Here is a 25,038-nt window from a genome sequence, read left to right as displayed (position 1 = left end):
GTCCATATATGGATATTTATATATTTATATATATAGTTTATATATAGAGATAGGCTATAATCTGGACATCCTGACCGGATAGAAAACGGATTAAAAATATGTTTTTACATTATATATATATATATATATATATACTTCTTTAAGTACCTATGGTCTTTATCAATTTCTCTATTCACTAAGTAAGCTTTTTCTCGTTTATACACAGTTGCATTTACTCTTCGAAATCCTTACGTTTCGCCTGTTGTCTTCATCATTTTTGGCATAAATCTCATTCAATTAACTGAACAGAATAAAGTGTATCTAACTATAAAAGATAATGATTTACCAAAATAAAACTATAAATGATAATGACACAAAAAGCCGATCAATGTCAGATAAAAGTATTAATGTTAATTAGAGAGGGAAATAATCCATAATCTACCGCATATAGATGGAAAGATCGTGCCAAAGATTTGTGATGACATAATATATATATATATATATATATATATATATGTAAATATAATATTAATACTTCGGGTAGGAACATTCTAGTAGCTTTGCCAAAATTTCATTTAACAAATATGAATTCGAATTTCCCGACCAAAAAAATATTTATGTATGTATATTTTGATAATTCAAAACATCTTTTCAGCAGCTCAACACTATTCACATTTTAATGCACAGGTAATCTCCCACGAAATTGCATCATCTTCAAGTAGAAAGCCATTATTGACTCCAGGAACTTGCCTCTTGCAATTAACTAATGCAACCATGAACCACTCATTCTCTAATGAAGATGATACATAACTTGTTCCTGCAATACCTGCACAGATTGATTTAGAGGAGAAAGCAGCTAGATAACTTGTTAGAAGTGCACAAAAATGACTAAGTAAAAATGTGATATAATTTATTTGAAAATTCAAACCATCTAAATGGTTAGGAACAAAAAAACAAAACATTATATATGTCGTGCAATTCTTCAAAAGTGCTTCTCAGGGATTAAAGTAGTAATAATAAATTTAAACATGTCTCCTTATGTTTGAGTTTAAACAAATCACCTCACGAAGTTCACAGAATTCGTCGGGAGATATTTGTAACAATTCAGTTGCAGCTGGACCAGTAGATCGAGCAAAAACTTTCCCACCCTCATCTGCAAAAGTGATTTTTAGGTAGAAACTTCGAACGACTTCAGTATCGCAAGTTTGATGACAAAGCTGCATTCTGAAACTCCAACAGCTGTGTTGCTGACAAAATGACCACAGATGGAATGTGAAAATCTTGTATCGACATGACAATGTGCCATTTGAAGCCAAACCCGAACCATCTGTCAACACATGGGGAAGATATGTAATAAAGATCTCTTTGAAGTTGTATCTATCAAATGGTTCAACAAGGAATGAAATCACAATGGCATATCAATCCTCCAAGAAAAAGAAGCATCCAAGTCATATAGCTTGAAAATAAACTAAGAAAATTGCCATATCATGATTTAATCAAATTATACAAGAAACAAGTTCTGAAAAATAAGGAAAGAAGGGTAGTTCTATGCAACAAAGCTTCTATAGTATAATAAAACTGTCCCATTTTTTGTTGGTATATGCTTCTCTTATGCAGTCAGCCAGATAATTACAATCTACATGTCTAACTACTCAAGCCCGTTGCTCATCTATAGTTATAATTACTGTTATGAAAACAAGGTTTTGTTGAATCATTTAATTGTCGTTCATAAACGGCTAAAGAAGCAAACACTAATATGTCAACAAATAATACAAAATTTAATACCTAAAAAGCATAGAATTAACTCTTGAAAAGTTATATGTTATTATTTACTAGCCAAAATGAAATCTCATGAGAAATTTATACCTGTGGACAACTGGTTTGTTTAGATAGATTGGAAAGGTTTGACAACTTTTGAAGACAGGATGAGTTTAGCAAGGCTGGAATGGAACTGAGGTTGACAAAAAAAGGTCCAATATCATTTTCAAACCATAATGCTTCTAGACTGTCAAGTAAAAGTATCAACCAAATTACGAAATGTTTTGGTGGAACTGCTCTTGAAATTGAGTAAATGCCAAATCAAACAAAAGCCACACAAGTCAGGAAATAACCATGCAATACTTAAATGATTGCAAACGCTGATGGCTAAGGTTGAAACTAGTTGCTAACATGTATTGTGAGATCCTATATCGGTTGAAAAAAAAAACGAAGCATGCCTTATAAGAGAGTGTAGATACTTTTCCCTTGAGAGGCCTTTTAAAACCATACTGGTTGAGCCTAAAGCGAACAATATCTCATGCAGGTGGACTGGACTATTACAGTTGGTATCAAAGCTAGTTACTCGGGACAATAGGATTTGTAGGTAAAAAGATGGGACCCCTAATCCATGAGAGGTCTTTTAAAACTGTGCGGGCAAGGGCCCAAAACGAACAATATCTCATGCGAATGGACTGGATTATTATAGTTAGTATCAGAACCAGACTTGGATCAGTGTGCCAACGAAGACGCTGGACCCCAATAAGAGTGGATTGTGAAATCCCACATCGGTTGAAAAGGAAAACGAAGCATGCCTTATAAAAGGATATGGATACTTTTCCTTTGAAAGGCCTTTCAAACCTGCAAACTGGGCCCAAAGCGGACAATATCTCATGCGGATGGATTGGGTTGTTACATGTACATGGATACTACACATGAACTAGAAATTCATTGCAAGAAATTCAGCTTTTACCGATAAAAGCTTTTGTTCTAAAAAAACTGAACTTTCATCAGTAAATGTTTTCCTGACAAAAAAGAATTTGTCGCCTATGCTTCCTCTACAATTGTCTTTACCGACGAATTTTATAATTTCTTGAAAAAACCTTTTGCTGACCAAAAACAAAATTCGTCGCCAAAAACTATTTCCCTCAAACCAAAACTTGTCGGTAAAATATTTTGGCTACAAAAATATAGCATATTTTTATATTCTTAAAATGTAATTAGCGACAAAATTATTTTGTCAGCAATAAGTTATTTGCCGTCAAAATTACATGTCGTCGGCAAAGCTATATTTTGCAACACTATTACTTTCCTTGGCAAAGAGTATATTAGCGACGAATATAATTTCCTCAGAAAAGAGTTTTTATGACGCCACTAGTTTCCTCAGCAAAGAGTTTTTAGCCACTTCAATAAGTGATGCTACCCCATCAACATATTGTCTAGAAATTCGATTTGGAAGACCAATCCAACTTTTATCCATCTATTTCATACATCAACGATAATTATATATCCATCCCATTTGGGTATAGATGAAAAATATGGCATGGTTAAAATTAAATGGTAGTTGAAAGCATACACAGCATAATTCAATACACATCTATGACAAAATATACATGTTGTCATACATACATATCAACATTATCTAACAAAACCATTGATATGTATTTAACTCCTTCTATTTAGGGATTATTCTAATAAATTCGACTGTAATACAGCAAGAAAATTTTGAACTTTCGTATGCCTTACTAATAAAAACACTAATGTCCCTAATACTAGGTAATATATCGTCTAGATTCCCTTAGCTACACAATGGGTATAATCGCAATTACATAATTACCATAATGGTTAGTATCTTTCAAAGCCCCTAATGTTTGGGTAATATATCAACAAACTCCCCAAGGTTTAAACAGTTGTTTTACATTTTTTGTTTTTTGGCCTTTTCTTCTTTGTATCTGATTATCAATATATGTATTTTACTTTCTGCAAATTTTGGTATTGTTGTTAATTTTTTAAAGAAAAATTTATGTAACTATATATTATAATTATATATATAGTTATATGTATATATAGATAACAATATATATTGTTGTTATTTTGGTATTGTTATTATTTTGAGTATAACTTGTCCAAATTTATGAAGGCAGTTGATATTATTGTTATTTTTTTAAAGAAACTTTTTTTAATTTTTAGACCATAATTTTTTTGTAAACTTTAGATATCTAAGGAAACAACTAATCAAAGCACTGATACTTTCTTCTTGGCTAATGGACAGTGTATTACTATTTGGATACTCATAAGATTAGAAGAAGACCTCTAGAAAATTCCAATAATTGTAAACTCATTTAGCCTTCAAATGGATAATCAATGAATACAAAACCATGAAAGAAACAGAACAACAAAGTAATGGCATGCATGGGAAAGTAACAAAATTGTTGTATACTATACATACCTGGCCTTGAAATGGTTCAAGAACGAATAATTGCAGATTTGAAGCTTATACCCAGTCCACTTCTCTATGCCTAATCACATGATAACACCCACCAATGAAAGAGTCAGTAAAATTCACGGTAGATTGATTGAGCAACAAGATTAAGCAGTAAGCATTGTAACACAGGGTTGTAACCTTATATCTAATTGGCCTTATATCTAATAGATAGCGGTATTGCATTTTATTTATCTTCATAAAGCAATCATTATACTTAAGCCGAACCAGCGCAGATGTACAATTTATGGAAGTATGATGGACGGAAAACCTTGTATAATTTCACTTCCACAAGAAGCAGGTGTAAGTAGTATTGTTAATCAACTATTTCAGAAAAATATATAATTGAAGAAATATTAACAAATTTGTTACCCAACAGAGAAGCTCCACAAAACCAAATCCTTAATGTAATATGATATGCACCACCAGTACTAAAGACAAAATGGAGCAGTCAAGAATCACTCGATCCCAGATACTCATGAATACATTCCATGACATGATTTCCCCAAAACTAAAGGTGGAAAAGCTCACAATTTTTAATTACATCAACCACATAAAGCACCATAACTTTAGCTCAGGCCATTCAATAACACAAGCACACTTAACCACTTCTACTCCAACGTGCTCTACATGAATTAACAACGAAGATGTGAGCCTGTGAATAAGAGAGGGGTCATGTCCCTTCAGCTTAAAATGAAACAGCACATACAAAAATTTGTTTCTCACTGAAACCACCTAAAATTGTAGGACACCAAAAGATATTTTAGTATTTGAAAAACCAGTGCACACATTCCTATAATCATACTTGAATGTTACTAGTAAGAAAAATAAACAAACAAATAACACCAGAAGAGCACCAAGGCGGGGGAAGGATAACTTATTTTATCTCCAATGTGAAATAGCTGAAACATTACTAGTTCTGTCAACAGCAGTAACGCATTCACAATTATGCTGAATATTTAGAAAATGAAGCAAACTTCTTTGTTGATTGCCTACTCAGTAACTAAAAACCAGAAAAATAAAAATAAAAATGACATTGAAACCCACCAATTCTACAATGAAAATTCCAACAAGACCAATCATACAAGCTCTAGGATTCCAAATTTCAGCAGTCTTGGTGAATCCAAGAAATGAGGGATTGAATTTTGGCACTACTTTTGGCACTTCCACCTGAGATACAGAAACCCTTTTGTTAATTAACTCCCATATAATGCAAATATTGAATATGATAAAGAAAAAAAGAAAGCCCAGTTCATATATGAAAAAAAAAAAAAAAAAAAAAACACTGAAAAGCAACATACTCGGCCAGGAGGTTTTGCAGCTTGGACCCTAACAGAGATACGAATTTTGGAGGCGTTCCGAGGCCAAATAGGATAGCAAAAAAAGGGCTGCAGATTATGATGATTTTGTGTTACAAGTCTAGCAGGAATGAGAGAAGATGCTGTTATGGTAGATGAAAGTACTGCCATGTTTCGGGTTTGATAGGCATAGAAACTCTGTTTTCCCACCTTATTTACTCGCTCAAGAGCCATTCAAAAATATATTTAAACTAAAAATACTTAAGTTTTTCTGTACACAAGTTTTCGTGGGTCTTTTTTCCCCCTTTACTCTTACTGCTTCCCCTCCCACAAATTATCAGAAATCAGGACCAAGCACTCTTCCTTTCACAACGAAATATAAGCATATTGATAAACAAAAAGTGAAAAAAATAAATAGATAAATTAGATATCATCCTATCTACATCACCAAACAGAAGGGGCTCATAGCAATATCCCAAAAAAAAAAAAAAAAAAAAAAAAAAAAAGCAGAACAGCACCAACCTGCAGAACGGCAACAACCAGGGACCAGAACAGCTTTAAACGGCAACCAGCAGATCGATTGATGACCACCACCTGCCAAAAAAAAAAAAAAAAGAAAGAAATTCGAAGAGAAATTCAAAGTGAGATTCAAAGAAGAAAATGGGTTTGCTTCAACCTCTGGAGATGCAGAAAGCAGCTGGTTTTGAGGGAAGAAAGTGGGTTTGCAACGGAAATGCAACCTTTAGAAAATGATTTTGACAGAAGAAAAAAAAAAAATAAGAGATAGGAGAAGGAGATGCAACGGAGATGGAGAGAAAAATAAGTATTTTGATTATTTTTACACATGAGGACTGGCGGGACTGGCGGGACAGGCAGGCGCGAAAAAAAAAAAAATTCTATTGCCTACAAATATGTTAAAATTCACGCCAAAAACACAAAGTACTTATCGTCAAATTTTATCAATTTCTCGGAAATAGAAATTTTTCTGAGGAAAATATATTTTGTCGGCAAACGTTTCAAACAATTAAAAATATATAATATATATCAATTTTTTATAAATACATCCAAAAAAGAATAAAAAAGCAATATATTTACCAAATAAACAAAATATATACTTCATCCACAAATATTTTTAAGAAATAAAGTACATAGAATGTAACAAATATACGTATTCTCCACCATTAAAATGCAACATAGAATGTAATGAAACTGCAAATTTAATTGTAAGCTAAGATAAAAAGTAGCTTATTTATATATATGTTGGTACAATTTAAATATCTTACGAATTATAAAATAATATTACTACTACTAATAACAATAATAATACTTTATATATAGTTTTATGTAATTAGAATACTATTTATTAATTAGCAGCACATTTAATTTTTTTAACGTAAAAATTTTACTTATACATGTCAAAAACCTAAACCAAAAATTAAAAATTAAATATATGGAATTGCCCCAAAAAATACAATTTTTCCAAATGTTTATTCCATTATCATTATCAGTAATAAAATAAAATATTTCGCATAGATCAAATTATTTGTAAGTTGAGATATAAATTAACTAACTTATAATGAGTACTCTTATACTACAACTAATAATATATATATATATATATATGTGTGTGTGTGTGTAAATATATAGTTACATATAATGATAATACTATCTACTATTATAATTAATTAATTTTCAACATAAAAAATTTACACATATATGTCACAAAAAATATATGATAATTTTCCCAAAAAAAAATTTACAACTTTTACCAATAAAATTGTAAAATAAATGCAAGCTAGAATAGAAAATAATTTATATGTTAAAAAATTTAAAAATCCAAATCAAAGCATGCAGTATGTAAAATTTTGTCGGCAATTTTTTTTTTCTTTTTTTTACTACCTCCTAACCAAAATTTAAATATATAATATATATTAATTACAAACAAATAAAATACATAGATTTACTAAATAATAATAATAATAATAATTCAAAAATATATATTTCGGAATTTTAACTTTAACCAACAACTGTGTTGCTGGTTGCTGGTTGGTAAGAGGTGAAACAAGTCACATATCTTTTGCCGAGAAAAGTTTTAATTGCCGCTAAAAGGTACCTTTTTTGCCAACTAATTTTAATTTCGTCGGTAATTGTTTAGTTTTTCCGACGAATTTTTATTTCGTTGGTAAATGTTACGTTTTTTTACTTTAGTCGGTAAAAATGTAACATTTGCCGACAATTTTGCATTTTCGTCGCAAAAAGTATGGTGTTTACCGAGAAATATTTTTTGCCGGTAATGGGCTCTTTAGCGACAAAAAATTAATTCGTCGGTAAAAATTTCGTGCTAAAGGGTGATTTTCTTGTAGTGATTGTTTATTTTCTCACCAATTCTTTCTCACCAATTCTGCTTTGTCATCGAGCATGTCGAGCCAGATATGTACACTATGAGACCACAACTTTATCTTCCCAGAGACCTGAGAAAAAGATATTTTGGACCAAAAAGTACATTATTTACTATCTCAGGAGGGAATGCACCAAAAGACTACAGAATTAATTTGTCATTAATACCATGATTTGGCAAAATGTAGCTTAGCCAAAATTTCTCCAGTAGCATCTTGGATTCTCAGAATGAAAACAGCTTGTATGGTTCTTCTTTCTTTCATAATATTGGTGACAACAGCATAGAGGCTAATGCCAATCATCTTGTCTTGAAGGTCAGTAACAAATGGCTGCAAGACTTTACACGAGTAAGAAAAGTTATTCTAAATTATAAACAAATGGAAAGGCAAAATGATAATTACAAATTCAACTTTGCATTGAAATTTTAAAATAAAAAATATTTGAATCCAGGGTAGCCAAGTTGTAACACCCCGTCCCGAGCCATGTCGGAATTTTTGCACGTTGACCGAGGTTGACTGTTGACCGTTGATCGAAGGGGTCAAAAGTTGACTTTTTGACTCGGTTCGAATTCTAGGCTGACTGAGGTACCATTACGAAGTACACATTGATACAAGTTCGTAGACTAGTAGCACGTTGAAAACGGAGCTACGGTTTGAAAGTTATGGGCAAAACAAGTTGAGGTCCAAACTGTCCAAGAGGTGCCGGAGTTGACTTTTTATTCATGCAAGGTTGAGCTTTGACTCATGCATGGTTGTGAAGTGTTCGTCGATACGAGTCCGTAGACTAGCGGCACGTCCGATTTGGACATGTGGTTTGGAAGTTATGAACCTGTAGAGTTTTTCAAACACCATATTATTTTAATATTATTTTTGAACGTGTAACGATGTGCCACGTGTGATTTAATGAAGGTGACCATGTGTCACCATGTTGAGAAGCCACATGTCAACCATGTGTAATATCAAATTATTTTATTATTATTTTAAATAATAATATATTATTAATATTATTTAATTATTTAATTATTTTTATTATTTTATTTTATTTTTTCTTTTTCTTTTCTTTTCCCCACGTGGGAAAAAAGGGCCAGGGGGGCCCGATTCCTTTTCTTCTTCTTCTTCTTCTTCTTCTTCTTCTTCTTGCTTTTTTTCTTTCTTCCTTCCTTCCCACCGACCGTCTCTCTCTCTCCCTTTGCTGCACATTTTCCGGCCACCGGAACCACTCACGCGCCGACCGACGTGAAAGCCCGCAGCTGGGCGACACCGGCGGCCAAATCTCCGGTCGAGTGGCCAACGGACGCGCCGAGATCGGCCTCCAACGCCGGCGGCCGGTGTGTCGCTGGTTTGGCCATTTTTCGGCAGCCACCGGTTGTGCAACCGGTCCTTTCCCACTAATTTGGACCCTCTGATTCCGATTCTGAGCTCCAATTAACTCAACTCCCGTCGATTTGCAAGATATGAAGGGATCAAAATCGGCCGAATCTTTCCGACCAAATTCCAGCCACCGCAGGTCGAATTGAACTCAATGGAGGTCGATAATGTGATCCTCATCTCACAAGCTTTCCATAGACATATTATTTGTCAATTTTGGATAACGTTTGTGTTTGACCCTCCGGGTACCGGGTATTATTTATCCGATTAAAATATTAATTTATTTGACTGTGTGTGAATTGTATTTTAGGAGCACGGGTGAGTCATGGAATTGATCCCATGGTGGATCATGGTTTAATTGCGTGCTCCAGATGAGTGACCCACCTTCAAATTAATTTCGGGAATTAAATTGATGAATATTATGTGTGGTTTGAATATTTGGAATTTAATTTCTATGTGCCAAATATTTAATTGATTTATTGTGGAATTATTGGTGAATTTATTGGATTTAAGAAAATGTGCATTCTATAAATTTATGCCATGTGAAATTATTTTATGGTTTGAGAATTTTGAAATTCTTGTGGTTTTAACATTAAATTGGGCATGATTTGATTTCCAAATATTTCAAGGAAAATATTTATTTATGTTGGTGACTCCAATTTTTATAAAATATGCCCATGGAATATTGTGAGATTTAATTATTATATTTCGAGAAATTATTTATGCTATTGGGAAAATGTGAGTATTTGAATTGGTGGATTTGGGAGTTGGTGGATTTGAAAATAATGGAATTTATGGTGTTGATTATAAAGAAATTGTAGAGAATTTCCGGGTTCAAGCGGATGGAATATACCCGCTATGTTTATACAAAATGTGAGTTTTGATATATAAATTCAATATGTGGATTTTATGATTTTTTAAATGCACCATGCACATACTGGTGTTCTATTTATATGTGATATGGATATTGTGCACACGGATATGATTAGCGCGCAGGTGATATTATGAGGTTGTCCTGTGGTTGCCATCGGATGAGGGTAGGCCACCCCTCCATGGCCGGGACACCAGGTTAGCAGCGGCGCAGTGGGACGCCACGCGACCGTATGCCGGTTTCTTTCTATAACCTCCTGTCTGGCGGTACCTTGGGACGCTGGGTACTGTTGGCACCACTGGTATATAGTGGGTGCATCAAATGATTTTCAGAACTGTGATTTTAAAATAAAATGTTTGAAACTGTATTGGAATTAAAAATATAATTATTACCGTTTCTGGTATTTATTTGATGTCTTGGTTTTTGGGGAATACGAACAAAGGGTTTTGTGAAAAGGTTTTAAAAGGGGAACTTTTCCAACCGAGAGAATTGTAAGGGTTTTGAGAGAAATTATTATTTCCAATTAATTATTATTTATCTACCTTATTGCCGTGATATTATATTGTACAGTAGATAGGGTCACTCACTGAGATGATTAATATCTCACACTCTTAAATTCCGTTCCCCTAGGTCCCCGTCTCAGTTCGTTGCTGAAGTTCAAGAAGTATTTCTTCCCTTTTTCCTCTCCATCCTGTATTGCTTCTTATCTGTCATTGTATAAATTCCACATTTATCTGTACAATGCTCTGTATACTGTATTGGACGTGTAGTTTTTTTTTATGCACTGGGTTGCTGCTGTTATTATTTGAAGTGCTGAAATTTGTGGAACCATTTGTAGTATTGTGGGAGGAATAAGGGGATGTTTTTAGAAGTGTGTTTTCAGTGCAGGTAATTTTTGGTTAGTCCTACCCTTAGGGGAGGTGCTGCCGGATTTTCCGTTGGAAGGTTCGGTGGTATTTTCCTGGGATCAGGGCTTGTCTAGGGTTCCGGGGAGGAATTCTGGACGGGTCCTGACACAAGTCCATTTTAACTTCGATGAGTAATTAGCATGAAAATAAAACAGAGGAGAAGATTTGAATGATTGTAGAAGGGACCTCATGTTAGTAGGATGTAACACTAATGATGCATCGCTGGGATTGCGTTTTAATGGCCCTCAAGATCCTTAAAAACAAAGAATAAATAACTAATGACAATTATGAAGTGTTGCCATTGAGGGAAAAAATAATTTTGAAACACTGTGTATGAAATGAAAAGAGATGCTAAACATATAATATAAGGGTGAATATAGATGTAGACAGCTAGTTTCATATAATATCACATGAACGCTGAAAATCAACAATAATTATAAACAAGACTTGATAATTATATAAGAAGAAACAGAATTATAATGATGCATTCCTTTAAAAGCACATAGCAGTTGATCCTAACAAAAGGAAAATTAAAAACACTGGAATCAGAAACTCACTTGAAAAGGATAATTACTGAAGTCAATTGACCCCTTGGAAATCACAGGGCAAAGACACTTGAGAAACTTTGGGGCGTGGACTGGGATGTATTGTACACATCGGTCCTGATCCTTGATACCGATTTTGCGTCAAAGTTATAGATACCTAAGTAGCACAGAAATTATTATATATCTTTAATAACAATCATTTTCTATACATTACATCATGATGCATGGCTTTCTTGTTCCTCATGCTGAACGAAAGGAACCAAATATAATTGCGTTGCATTACCATACTTGAGACAAATTTCAGCACTTGCTTCAACTGCATCATCTAGAGAAGTTGCAATATACGGCCTATTGAGCGCAAGCATACTTCCAATGCTGTATGATAAATAAATTAGGAAAACAAACATATGAAAGGAGACCCCGATAAGAAGTTGTGTTTGAAAGATTACCTGAAAAGATTAGCCAGCAGAACCTGCTCGCCCCACAACAAGAACTTTAATTTAATACGATCATTGTCAACAAGAGTGATTTGTTTCTTCTGTAGACTACCAATCTTTCCATGAAATTCAAGAGGCCCAATAGATTCAATCCTAAATAGTAAAAACGAAAGTGATAGGTTATAACTTTATGGATCAAGGCATATACATAATAGCATTTTAATTTTTATTAATTATTCAATCATCACCTTGCCTCTTATTAGAAAGTATGAAAATGATTCGAGTATTTATTATTCAATCACGTATTCTTTTGAAACATATATTTAACAAACTAAGTTATCCTACCTTGCATACAATGAATAAGGAACTCCTCTATTGACCTTATTGAGAGAAATAGAAGAGAATGAATCTGAACAAAACTGAGCCGCTAGCAGCATTGCATCATCATCCTCATCCTACATTAACAAATGTAAAACTATGAAAACAACAACAAACAGATAAGCCTGAGAACAATTTCACCTATAATATAAATCCAAAAGCTTCGACTTGGGGCTTAGTCAACTTTGAAGCACTTTATGAATTTTCCATGAATCAAAGTAGAAAATGAACAAACAATCTGCATATTTGAAATTTACCTCATCCAACAAAATCACCAAATACTCTGTTGGCAAAAGTCGTGGATAACAAGATCCTTCAGCAGCAGTACAAAGATAGCATCTAGTGAGGAGAATTTCCCTTCCTTTCTTCAATATCACATTTGTAGGATCAGCCAAGTCACAGTATCTACTAAAGACAAAACATCGTATCTTTGGTTGTAGATAAAATTTCAAATCAAGAGTATGTAAAATAATAAACTCATACAAAAGAAGCAACAGTATAAGGAGCATTTGATAAGACCACGAAGATGAAAAATGGCATAAACTTGTTTTGCCAATACAAGTGATATCTGCCAAAAAAAATAGAAACAAAAGGCCCTGCTATTCTTGGTAGAAGATTTCTTGTAAGAATTATTACAGATGCAACATGGTATTCACTTGCCGACTTGCGGTGGAGATAAAGATCGATAGTATTTGAACTCCAAATATCACCCAACGTAAGCAAGTAGATGTCCGTACCTAAAGGATAAGATATGTCATCAAGCACACAGAAGCAAATATACTACAAGATATTTTACAGGTTTTTCTATTCAATTGACAAGATAATTAACATAAGCTTTAGGAAGATATCATACCATAAAAATTAATTACATGAGAAAAAAGGTCTTCATTACACACCAAAGAAAGAAAGGAATTTTACTTTTTTTCATTAGGAGGATATCCACATTCAACCATAGGAAATTTTCTTTTTCAATTTGAATAAGTTTCTAGCATGATTATGAATCAACTTTCGAGTTTACAGAACTCACTTTCCAGTTCACTTATAGAAGAAGAAAAAGAAGTACATATGAAAAAACCTAAAGGGAAAAGGAAATCAACTGGACCAATGAAGAAGAAGAATCTAACTGTATACCTTTATATATTTTTTTCTGTTTTAACAATGTATTTTTTGGATAATATATTTATTCCACTTCGCTTTTTTATCTAGCCATAAGAAGCCTCCTTTGAAGTAAAACACCATGAGGCTTTTCAAATTTGTAAAGAGTACTTGGGAGCAATTAAGCATCGATAATAATAGATTCCAAAACACTACTCAAAGACAAGAAATTTTTTTCTTAGATGGAGTCAATCAAGACAGTGTTTGGAAGCTTCGCTCTTCTTTGTTTCTTCCTCAACTGGTTGATACATTCAGGCCTCTCCTTAGTAGTCCCATCTCTATGTTGCTTACTCCACGACTACAACATTCCACACATCCCCAGTTCGCCGTTAGTAGTAGTAATAAAACTTGACCAATCTAAAATCTTTACCTTTATCCATTTTCCACCAAAAACCTAAAACAAAGGTACAAATGTTCAAACTTTACCTTTACCCCATTTTCCACCAAAAACCCAAAACAAAGGTTCAAACCTTTGAAGTAAAACACCATGAGGATTTTCAAATTTGTAAAGAGTACCTGGGAGCAATTAAGCATCGATAATAATAGATTCCAAAACACTACTCAAAGACAAGAAATTTTTTTCTTAGATGGAGTCAATCAAGACAGTGTTTGGAAGCTTCGTTCTTCTTTGTTTCCTCCTCAACTGGTTGATACATTCAGGCCTCTCCTTAGTAGTCTCATCTCTATGTTGCTCATTCCATGCCTACAATATTCCACACATCCCCAGTTGGCCGTTAGTAGTAATAAAACTTGGCCAATCTAAAATCTTTACCTTTATCCATTTTCCACCAAAAACCCAAAACAAACGTACGAATGTTCAAACTTTACCTTTGTAACACCCCGTCCCGAAGTACACCGGAATTTTCTCAAATTTGACCAAGGGTGATCGTTGACCGTTGACTTTAACCGTTGACTATTGACCGAATGGGTCAAAAGTTGACTTTTTGACTTGGATAGAATTCTAGGTTGACTGAGGTGCCGTTACGAAGTACACATTGGCACGAGTTCGTAGACCAGTAGCATGTTGAAAACGGAGCTACGGTTTGAAAAGTATGAGCAAAACAAGTTGAGGTCCAAACTGTCCAAGGGATGCCGGAGTTGACTTTTTATTCATGCAAAGTTTTGCTTTGACTTTTGTATGGTTGTAAAGTACTCGTCGATACGAGTTCATAGACTAGCGGCACACTTAAATCGGACATCTGGTTAAAAAGTTATAGACGTGTGAAGTTTGTCAGATACCGTAATATTTTATTATATCTGGCTTAAGTGCACAGTAACGCCATGTGTCGACACTTGATTGGTCCACGTGGGTGAACAGTGTCACCCACGGTGGCTTTTATTTGGCAAAAATGACGGGGAGGAGAGAGAGAGGGAGAGAGAGAGACGACCAGCCGACAGAATCGTCGACTTTTCCGGCCAATCCTTGCTACACACACCCGCTAGACGGGAGCGCCTCCCCATTTCGGGCCAAACTCCAAAATTTCATGACCACCGGTCGCCGGACGCGCCCAGATCGAGCCGGCAAAACTCAACAACAATTTTTCCCCTCCACCGCCGGCGACCGCTGTTTGACCCCTTTCCGGCCATTTTCAGGCCACACGCGCCAGCCACCCCTCACCACCTCCTCATTTCCGGCCTGCCCACCAAATTTCATGGCCACCGGACCTCCGACGCGCCGGGATCGGAGCATTTTCCGGTGAGGCGCCGAAAACCTTCAAACCCCGATTTCTTCGCCGTCCGGCCTCCATTTGCCTCACCGCCAGTCCCGTTGGAACCCTCTCCCCTTGATCTACAAAACCCCCAAAAATCTCGGCCATCGGCCACCGCACGCGCCGCCGCCGGCGACGTTTGCCGGTGACCGCAGCGGCTCGCCGGAAATCACTATTCCGGCGAGTACCCAGTTGCACCGCCGGTCCCTCTCCACTGATTCCGACCCCCTAAATCCAAATCCGGGGTCCTTTTCCACCAATTCGAGATGAATTGAGAGAATCAAAGAGTTGAATCCCGAAAGCTTTCCGGCGAGATTCCGGCCACCACCGGTCCGATCTCCGGGAAGTAAGACCAGATTTGTAATCCTTATCGCTTAAACTTCGATTCGGTATATTACTCGTCAACTTTGGTTGTCGTTTGTGTTCGCTCCCTGGGTACCCATTTGGGAGTTACCCGATTAAAATATTAATATATTTGGTTTGGTGTATTTGGATGTTTTAGGTGCACGTGCGAGTAGTGGAGTCGATCCTGCGAAGAATCTTGATTGATATACGTGCTTAAGGTGAGTGACCCACCTTCAAATTAATTTCGGGAATTAAATTGGTGAATATTTTGTGTGAATTGAATATTTGAAATTTATATTCTATGTGTCAAATATTTAATTGATTTATTGTGGAAATTATTGGTGGATTTATTTTGATTAAAGAAAATATGCATTATATAAATTTATGCCATGTGAAAATTATTTTATGGTATTGAGGATTGTGGAATTCAATTATATATGAAATTCTTATGGTTTTAACATTATTTTGGGCATGATTTGATTTTCAAATATTTCAAGGAAAATATTTGTTTATGTTGGTGACTTCAATTTTTATAAGTATGCCCATGGAATGTTATGTGATTTAATTTATTATATTTCAAAAATATTTATGCTATTAGAAAAATTTGAATATTTAAATTGGTGGATCTGAGAGCTGGTGGATTTGAAAATTATGAAATTTATGCGATGGATTTATGACGATGATTATAAAGGAATTGTGGAAAAATTACGGGATAAACCTAGTATATTTATGGAAAATTTGAAATTTTGAGATGTATTGATTTATGATTTTTAGATGCACTATACACGTACTGGTGTTCTGTTTATATGTGATATGGTTAGTGTGCACACGGATGTGATTAGCGCGCGGGTGGGTGTGAGTAGCGCGCAGGTGATTTATGGGGTTGTCCTGTGTTAGCCATCGGATGAGGGTAGGCCGCCCCTCCATGGCCGGGATGCCTGTTTGCAGTGGCGCGGTGGGACGCCACGCGACCGTATGCCGGTTTCTTTCTATAACCTCCTGTCTGGCGGTACCTTGGGATGCTGGGTACTGTTGGCGCCACTGGTATATAGTGGGTGCATCAAGTGATTTTCAAAACTGGGATTTTAAAATAAATATTTTGAAATTACATTAGAATTAAGAATATGATTAATGTTGTTTTTATTATTTAATTGAATGGGGATTTTAAATTGATTTAATTTTTCCTTTACTTAATTATTCAATAAATTAATTTCTTTTTAATTATAAATTTGGAATGCTTGATTTATTATATTTTATTTGATATTTAGTTGAATAAATTGATTCCTTGGTTTTCGGGGATTATGAATAAAGGATTTTGTGAAAATGCTTTAAAGAGGGGAACTTTTCCAACCGAGAGAATCGTAAGGGTTTTGAGTGAAAATATTATTTCCAATTAATTATTATTTATCTACTTAATTATCATGGTATTATAATTGTACAGTAAATAGGGTCACTCACTGAGATGATTAGCATCTCATATTTTTTTAAATTCCGTTCCCATAGGTCTAGGTTGGGAGACGTTGATCGTCTGGGGCGAGCTGACGTCTCAGTTCTTTGCCGAAAGTCCAAGAAGTATTTCTTCCCTTTTTCCTCTTCATCTTGGATTGCTTTCTTATTTGTCATTTTATTAATTCCATATTTATTTATATAATGCTCTGTATACTGTATTGGACGTGTAGTTATTATTTATGCACTGATATGCTGTTATCCTTTGAAGTGCTGTAAATTTGTGGAATCAACTTGTAATAATGTGGGAGGAATAAGGGGACGATTATAGAAGCGTGTTTTCAGTGCAGGAAATTTGTGGTAAGTCCTACCCTTAGGGGAGGTGCTGCTGGATTTTCCGTTGGAAGGTTCGGTGGTATTTTCCTGGGATCAGGGCTTGTCTAGGGTTCCGGAGAGGAATCTTGGACGGGTCCTGACAACCTTTACCCCATTTTCCACCAAAAACCCAAAACAAAGGTTCAAACTTTGGATTTTTTTTCTTTTCCTTCAATTTTCTCAGCAACCAAATGCCAGAGAATAAATTGAAAAAATATTAAAGTAAAAAGAAAAAAAAAATGCTTTGTACCTGAGAGATATCGGAGAGAAGAATCGCTGGGGTAATACCACTGGAATAAGCAGTACAAGTCTTGAGGATCCGAGAAGCAATCCAATTCCAGCTGGGTCTGGTCCATTTCGAATTTTGGAATCCATATCTTGGTCTTGCTCTTCTTCTTCTTCAGGGTATATTATGGATCTGGCATATTCGGTTAATCTGAGAAATGGGTCCTCCTTTTCTAATTCCAAATCTTCAATGGCCATGTCTGAAACCATTTTTTAATTACCCTGCTAAAGTTCATAAATAATCAACCACTAATCAAAAAAAAAAAAAAGGCAGCGAAAGAAGCTGGAAAATGGGAGGGAATTCGTACTGAATTTATGGATTTTTGCGCTGGGGTTTTTAATTTAGTTATTTGATGAATTGAACTGTTAGATGTAGCCATTTTCCATTTGCTTAATATTATATTTTTTATGAGTTCTTTTAGCCTTTTGGGCTTTCTTTTGGGAGGCCCAGCCCTTTGGGCTCCTTTGGCTTTAGGGATGTCAATTTGCCTCGCCCATCTCCGAAACCGCGGTGCACCGCCTTTAACGGGACGGTTTTTCCCCGAAATTTCGGGGATGCGGGACGAGCTCGGGGCAAATACCTAAAAACCGAGTCGGGGACAGGCCGGGGACGGGGAATAATAACCCCGCCCCGAACCCGCCCCGATATATATATATATATATATATATATATATTTATTTATTTATTTATTATTTTTTTTATAAAATTTTATTTATGTAAAATCATTTTCTTTTTTATTTTTTTTTATTTTTCTAAATATGTATTTTATTATAATTGTAAATTTGTTCCTTGATGTATTTTATTATATTTTTATTGCATTGTAGTCATTTTCTTTATATTTTAATCATAAAATAATTTTTTTATATAAATTTTTTTAAAAAAATATCAATTAAAAAACAAAATGGAAAAAACCGTCCCGCCCCGTCCCCGCCCCGCACCTAAAAAAACGGGGAAAATCGCTGGGATGGGATGTAAAATTCCCCACGGGGATGGAGACGGAATTTTAAAAACCGGCCCTGCCCCGCCCCGTTGACATCCCTATTTGGCTTTGGTCCAAATTCCCCTTTAACTAATCCGGGAAAAATATTCACCTTTTTTAACCAAAGTTATATATATTTTATAATTTATAAAAAAAAAAAAAATGAATCTTTGAGGACCAAACCAAATTTCCCATTAAATAGCCGTTGTATTTTATTTTATTTTATTTTTTTAGAATAACCGTTGCATTTCTTTTTTTTTTTTTTTTGGCTGAAAGCCGTTGAATTTCAAAACTAAAATTCTCTCCGTTCTAAGTAGCCGTTGCATGCTAAAGCTTCTTCTGGCCTAAATTTCCCATAAAATAGCCGTTGTATTTTTTGCTTAAAAAAAATAAATAAATAAATAAAAGGCCGTTAGTATTTCAAAATTGAAATTCTCTCCCTTTATATAGCCGCTGCATAAGCTCCTCTCTAATTTTCAGTCTCTCTTCTTCTTCTTCTTCTTCTTCTCCTTCAACCTCTCTCTACATCCTCCTCCTCTACTCCCTGAGATGTTAGCGATTCGTGTCTCCTCCTCCGTTGAGTGGGAATGCAGAGGCAACGTCACAGGCGTAAAAACTAAGGTAAAAAGTTCTTATCACGCACGCCATCTGTTTGTCTTTTGGTTCAGTCATTTATTTCAATATGGAATTTGTGTTAAATTCGATTTTTTTTTTTTTTTAGGGGTTTCTTGGATGGTCTCGGCATGCGGTGGATAAGGAATTCCATTGTCCCTCGGAGTTGCTCGTTTATCAGAAACAGAGCCTGCGTTTCTGAGACGTTGATTGCCTTGGTACAGGCTTTCGTCACGGTGTGGACAGGTTAGTGGTACTTATTTTTCTGGGAATTACTTGATTTTCTATGCATACATAGAGATTCAACTACATGTCTGTATACATATAATTAATTTTAAGTCTGCTTTGATTTTGGAAATTGGTTTTATTTGTTTTCTTCTTTTTTTTTTTTCCTTTTTTCATTGATCTAAGTGCTTTTCTTTCATGATCTTCTGCCTGGGTTTCGGTTTATTTGATGTTCTCCTTGGCTTTTATTTTTTATAACCTCCTTTGTTCGTATCTGAGAATAAATAGAAAAACAATAATGAAAAAAACTGGTTATTGAAGAATTTTGATAAGATAAAAACAATTGGATATATGAGGGTGGCTCTCTGTTTTAAGAAAATATGAGGGAGGCTGTCTGTTTTAAGACCAAATTAGTGGAAATATAAAAAAGGAAACTTTAAAAATAAAGAAATTGGGTTAATAGTTATCTCCTTGATTTTGTTAAGTTGAGAATGATTCATATGATATATCATTTTGCCTGTAATGTATATATCATGTTTGCCAGAAAGCCAATATTTAAAACAGTTATTTAAAATCTCTCTGTAAAATTAATGACAAACACCAATAATGCTCTATTTCAGAGGAAAAAAGGATTTGGGAAACAATCATCAGGATCTTCTTTTTGATCCTTTTCACCAAAGGTGAAATAATGAGCAGACAGATTAATATTATTAATATTTTTGTTTTATCTGTATAAATTTGAGTGTTAATATTATTTATGTTTCATGTCAGGATTGTATCAATTGTGCATAACTAGACATGAAACTGGAAAAGAAGTACACAAAATCTTTCTTCATTTATCTCCATCGCATATTTGAAGCACATTTGAATCCTTTGCCCCATCAATTTATGAGAAGGAAGAATATGGGAAAGCTTCTTCAAATGATTCTTTGTATATTTATGTTTCCTGGTAGTGTTTAGGTTATTGTAAAGGTAGGGGTTCTGCATGGTTGTATAAGGAAAAGTAGTACAGTCTTTGTTGTTGTAATTGTGGTAATGGGTTGTGGTTGTTGTTGTACAAGGAGGGATTCAGATTGTTGTACAAGGATGAAGGATGAGTAAAAATGGATGAATTTTTTGGTCTGGGAGAGAAAAGACCGCTTGGGGATTGCCCAAGGGCTTTTCTTCCTGTGTGGGTGTGTTTGTGTGCTCTGCTTTCTTTTCCTTCCCCTGCATTCCTTCTCCACATTTTCCCTTTCAATTTTTTCTCACTTTGGCTATCTACTTTACTTTCTTACTTTTTTTTCTCTAATTTCTCATCTTTCTCTATTTTCTTTCTCTAATTTCTCTATTTTATTTGTGTATCTTCTTTCTCTTTCAAAATTTCTCTTTTCATTTTATTTCTTAACTTCCTCTTTTTAATTCATTCATCTCTTTATTTACTTGCCACTTTATTTTTCCCACTTCAATTTTTTTTTTCTCTCCAGTTTTTGACTTTACAGTCTCTTTCTGTTCTCTCTAGTTTCATGCTCTATCTTTTTAGTATGTCTTTGCACTTTCTCTTAATACTTTCCTCTTCCAATTTCTCTTTATATTTTTTCTCTCTGCTTTCTCTCTAATTTCTCTGTTTTCTCTTTAGTTTCTTTTTCAGTTTTGGCTGGACATTATAGTTTTTGGGTTAATTTGTTTGTTCCAGGGCTATTAATAATGCCTAGTTTTTGAGAATTTCATTTGTCCTTGAAAAGTTAAAATGAACAAAATTATACATAAAAACAACTGCTTTTAGAAATTTAGGAGCAAGGAAATAAATTAACAACTAAATATTTTTTTAAAAAAAAATTGTAAAAAAAGTATAAACTTTTTTGAATGTTGCTTTTTTAAATATATATCATTATAATGTTGCTTTTTATTTTCACCTATACTTTTTATTAGAATAATACGAAAAGAGAGTGGACCAATCCGGTGGGAAATCCAAAAACAGCACCAAGGGTGGTGGTGGCTGTTTTATCTGCAATGGTCCCCATAGGGCACGGGATTGTCCAAAGAAGGAGAAAATCAATGCATTGGTTGCTGAAGATGCAAGTGGTGATTGCAGTCAAGTGGCTCCTTTGCGTGTGGCCCCTCTTCAGTTGCTGAATGTGGTGATCATCGAAGAATCCAAACTGCAGCATGGACTCTTATATGTTGCAGCAAGGATCAATGGGAAAGAGGTGATGGCTATGGTTGATACTGGTGCTACACACAACTTTGTAGCACAGAGGAGATCTCAAGATTTGGGGTTGAGTGTTGTGCAACACTCAAGCCGAATCAAAGCCCTCAACTCGGCTGCACAGCCGGTGTGTGGCAGGGCGGTGGCAAATCTGAAGGTGGGTGGCTGGGAAGACGAATGCAGTTTCATGGTGGTCCCTCTGGATGACTTTGACATGATTTTGGGCATTGAATTCTTCCTCAATGCTCAAGTGACCTTGACACCTTACAAGCGGGGTATGGTGATTTCGGGTGGCATGTCCCCTTGCTTTGTTGAATGTACCTTGGCTGGGAAGGTACAAGAAAAGGAGCAGCAGAAGGTGATTTCTGCTTTACAATTGAAGAGCGGACTGAAGAAGGGTGTGGACACCTTTGTTGCGGCTTTGGTGGATGTTAAACCTGATCAAGTGGTGGAGGTGCCCGATGCAGTGGCCAGTGTTTTGGAGGAGTATGCAGACGTGATGCCTCCTGAGTTGCCCAAAACACTACCCCCACGCCGCACATTTGACCACAAAATCGAATTGGAGCCTGGAACGAGACCCCCTGCTCGTTCCCCATATCGAATGGCCCCATCGGAATTAGTGGAATTGAGGAAACAGTTGGATGAGTTGATTGATGCAGGGTGCATTCAACCATCCAAGGCCCCATATGGTGCTCCTGTTTTGTTTCAGAAGAAACAGGATGGTTCATTAAGAATGTGTGTGGACTACAGAGCCTTGAACAAGATCACAGTGAAGAACAAGTATCCTGTGCCCAATGTACAAGACTTGTTTGATCGGTTGTCAAGGGCCTCTGTTTTTACAAAACTAGATCTGCGGTTAGGTTATTGGCAGGTTCGAATAGCGGAGGGTGATGAGCAGAAGACGGCCTGTGTAACAAGGTATGGCTCATACGAGTTTCTTGTGATGCCTTTTGGCCTCACAAATGCTCCTGCTACGTTTTGTAATCTTATGAACGATGTGCTGTATGAATTCCTTGATCGTTTTGTGGTAGTCTATCTAGATGACATTGTGATATACAGTGAGAATTTGGATGCTCATGTGGAGCATATGAGATTGGTGTTTGCAAGGTTGAGGCAGCACCAGCTGTATGTCAAGAAGGAGAAATGTGAGTTTTGTCGCTCAGAAGTGATGTTCCTTGGCCACTGGATTAGCCAAGGACAGATTCGTATGGATGGGAGAAAGATTAAAGCAATAGTGGAGTGGGTTCCTCCAACGAAGGTTGCTGAGTTGCGGTCTTTCTTGGGACTAGCCAATTACTATAGAAGGTTTATAAAAGGCTATTCCAAGAAAGTGAGTCCTTTGACAGATTTGTTGAAAAAGGATGCAAAATGGGTGTGGGATGAAAGATGCCAGAGGAGTTTTGAGAAGCTCAAAGAGGCCATTTCCACAGAGCCTATTTTGAAGCTGCCTGATTTTAGTATGCCGTTTGAGGTGCATACTGATGCTTCTGACAGAGCAATAGGTGGTGTGTTAGTGCAGGACAACCACCCTGTTGCCTTTGAGAGTCGAAAGTTGAAGGAGGCAGAGCAACGATACTCAGCGCATGAGAAGAAAATGACTGCAGTAGTTCATTGCCTGGATGTGTGGAGGCACTATTTGCTGGGTACTAAGTTCACGGTGGTGACTGACAATGTGGCCAATACTTACTTTAAAACACAGAAGAAGTTGACCCCGAAGCAGGCACGGTGGCAAGAGTACCTGGGCGAGTTTGATTTTGAGTGGATACACCGTCCCGGTAGGCAAAATCAAGTCGCCGATGCACTAAGTCGAAAAGAGGTGCATGCATACGTTGTTGCCATCTCCCATGTGGAATCGAATTTCCTGGAGCGTATCAAAGAGCAAAGCTTGAAGGATGCAGTGTACATCAAGCTTGCTAAAGAAATCCAAGAAGGCTTGGTGAGGAGATATTGGGTCGAGAGGGACCTAATTTATGCCAAGGGTGGCAGATTATATGTCCCTGCTGGTGGTGGGATTAGGCGTGAATTGTTGAGTGAGACTCATGATTCATTGTGGGCTGGCCATCCAGGGGTGGAGCGCATGGTGGCGTTGCTGGCCAGGTCTTATTATTGGCCTAAACTCGAGCAGGATGTTGAAGCTTTTGTGCGAACTTGCCTTGTGTGCCAGCAAGACAAGCTAGAGAGAAAGAAGGCAGCTGGGTTGTTACAACCATTACCTATTCCCGAGAGACCATTTCAGTCAATTTCAATGGACTTTATTGTTGGATTGCCGAAGGTTGATGGTATGAGATCAATCTTGGTGGTGGTGGACAGGTTTTCTAAGTATGCCTTGTTCATGGCTGCACCACATGCATGCCCTGCAGATGTTGCTGCTGAGTTGTTTCACAAGCACTTTGTGAAATATTTTGGTGTTCCGGAGGACATCATTAGTGATCGGGATGCACGTTTCACTGGAAGATTTTGGACAGTTTTGTTCAAACTATTGGGGTCGAAATTGAAGTTTTCTACTGCAAACCATCCCCAAACCGATGGTCAGACAGAAAGGGTGAATGCATTGCTGGAAGACTATTTGAGGCATTTTGTCACTGCAAGTCAGAAAAACTGGGTTAGTTTACTTGATGTAGCCCAATTTAGCTACAACTTGCACAAGTCATCCTCTACAGGGTTGAGTCCTGCGGAGTTGGTCTTTGGCAGACAGCCAATGATGCCTCAAGAGGTGGTGAAGCAGAGACACAATGACGCATGTCCAGCAGCATATCGGTTTGTGTATGAGAAGCAAGATTTGGTGGAGCAAGCTAGGGATAGCTTGGCCAAAGCTTCTAGGAGGATGAAGAAGTATGCAGATGAGAAGAGGAGACCTGTAGACTTCCAGGTGGGGGAGAAGGTGCTGTTGAAATTAACTCCACAGATTCAAAAGCAATTGATTGGTGCTGGAGTGCATAGGGCGTTGGTGCACAAATATGAAGGACCATTTGAAGTGATAAAAAATGTGGGAAATGTGGCTTATAGGTTGTTGCTGCCTGATAGGATGAAGATTCATCCTACATTCCATGTGAGTTTTCTCAAGCCCTTTTATGAGGATGTTGCTCACCCAGATCGTGTGCAAGCAAAGAGAGCCCCTCCTGTGGTGAGAACACAGTTCGACAAGGATGTGGAGAAAATCCTTGCTCACCGAACCATTGGATATAGCAAGAAAACAAGGAGAACGGATTTCCTTGTACAATGGAAGGGAGAGTCGGAGGCTGATGCTAGCTGGGAGAGAGATGCAACTTTGTGGCAGTTTGAGAAGCAGGTGGAGGAGTAC

General features: G+C 36.3%; 1 pseudogene; it reads right to left on the bottom strand.

Moving 5' to 3' along the window:
- Positions 1–534: 534 nt before the first annotated feature.
- On the bottom strand, positions 535–17,942 carry LOC107414565 (uncharacterized; annotated as a pseudogene).
- Between the last annotated feature and the right edge of the window lie 7,096 nt (positions 17,943–25,038).

Source organism: Ziziphus jujuba, chromosome 8 (assembly GCF_031755915.1).
Source record: "Ziziphus jujuba cultivar Dongzao chromosome 8, ASM3175591v1".
NCBI lineage: Eukaryota > Viridiplantae > Streptophyta > Magnoliopsida > Rosales > Rhamnaceae > Ziziphus > Ziziphus jujuba.
Note: the sequence above shows the minus strand (reverse complement) of the source record. Positions and strands in the feature narration are given on the sequence as shown.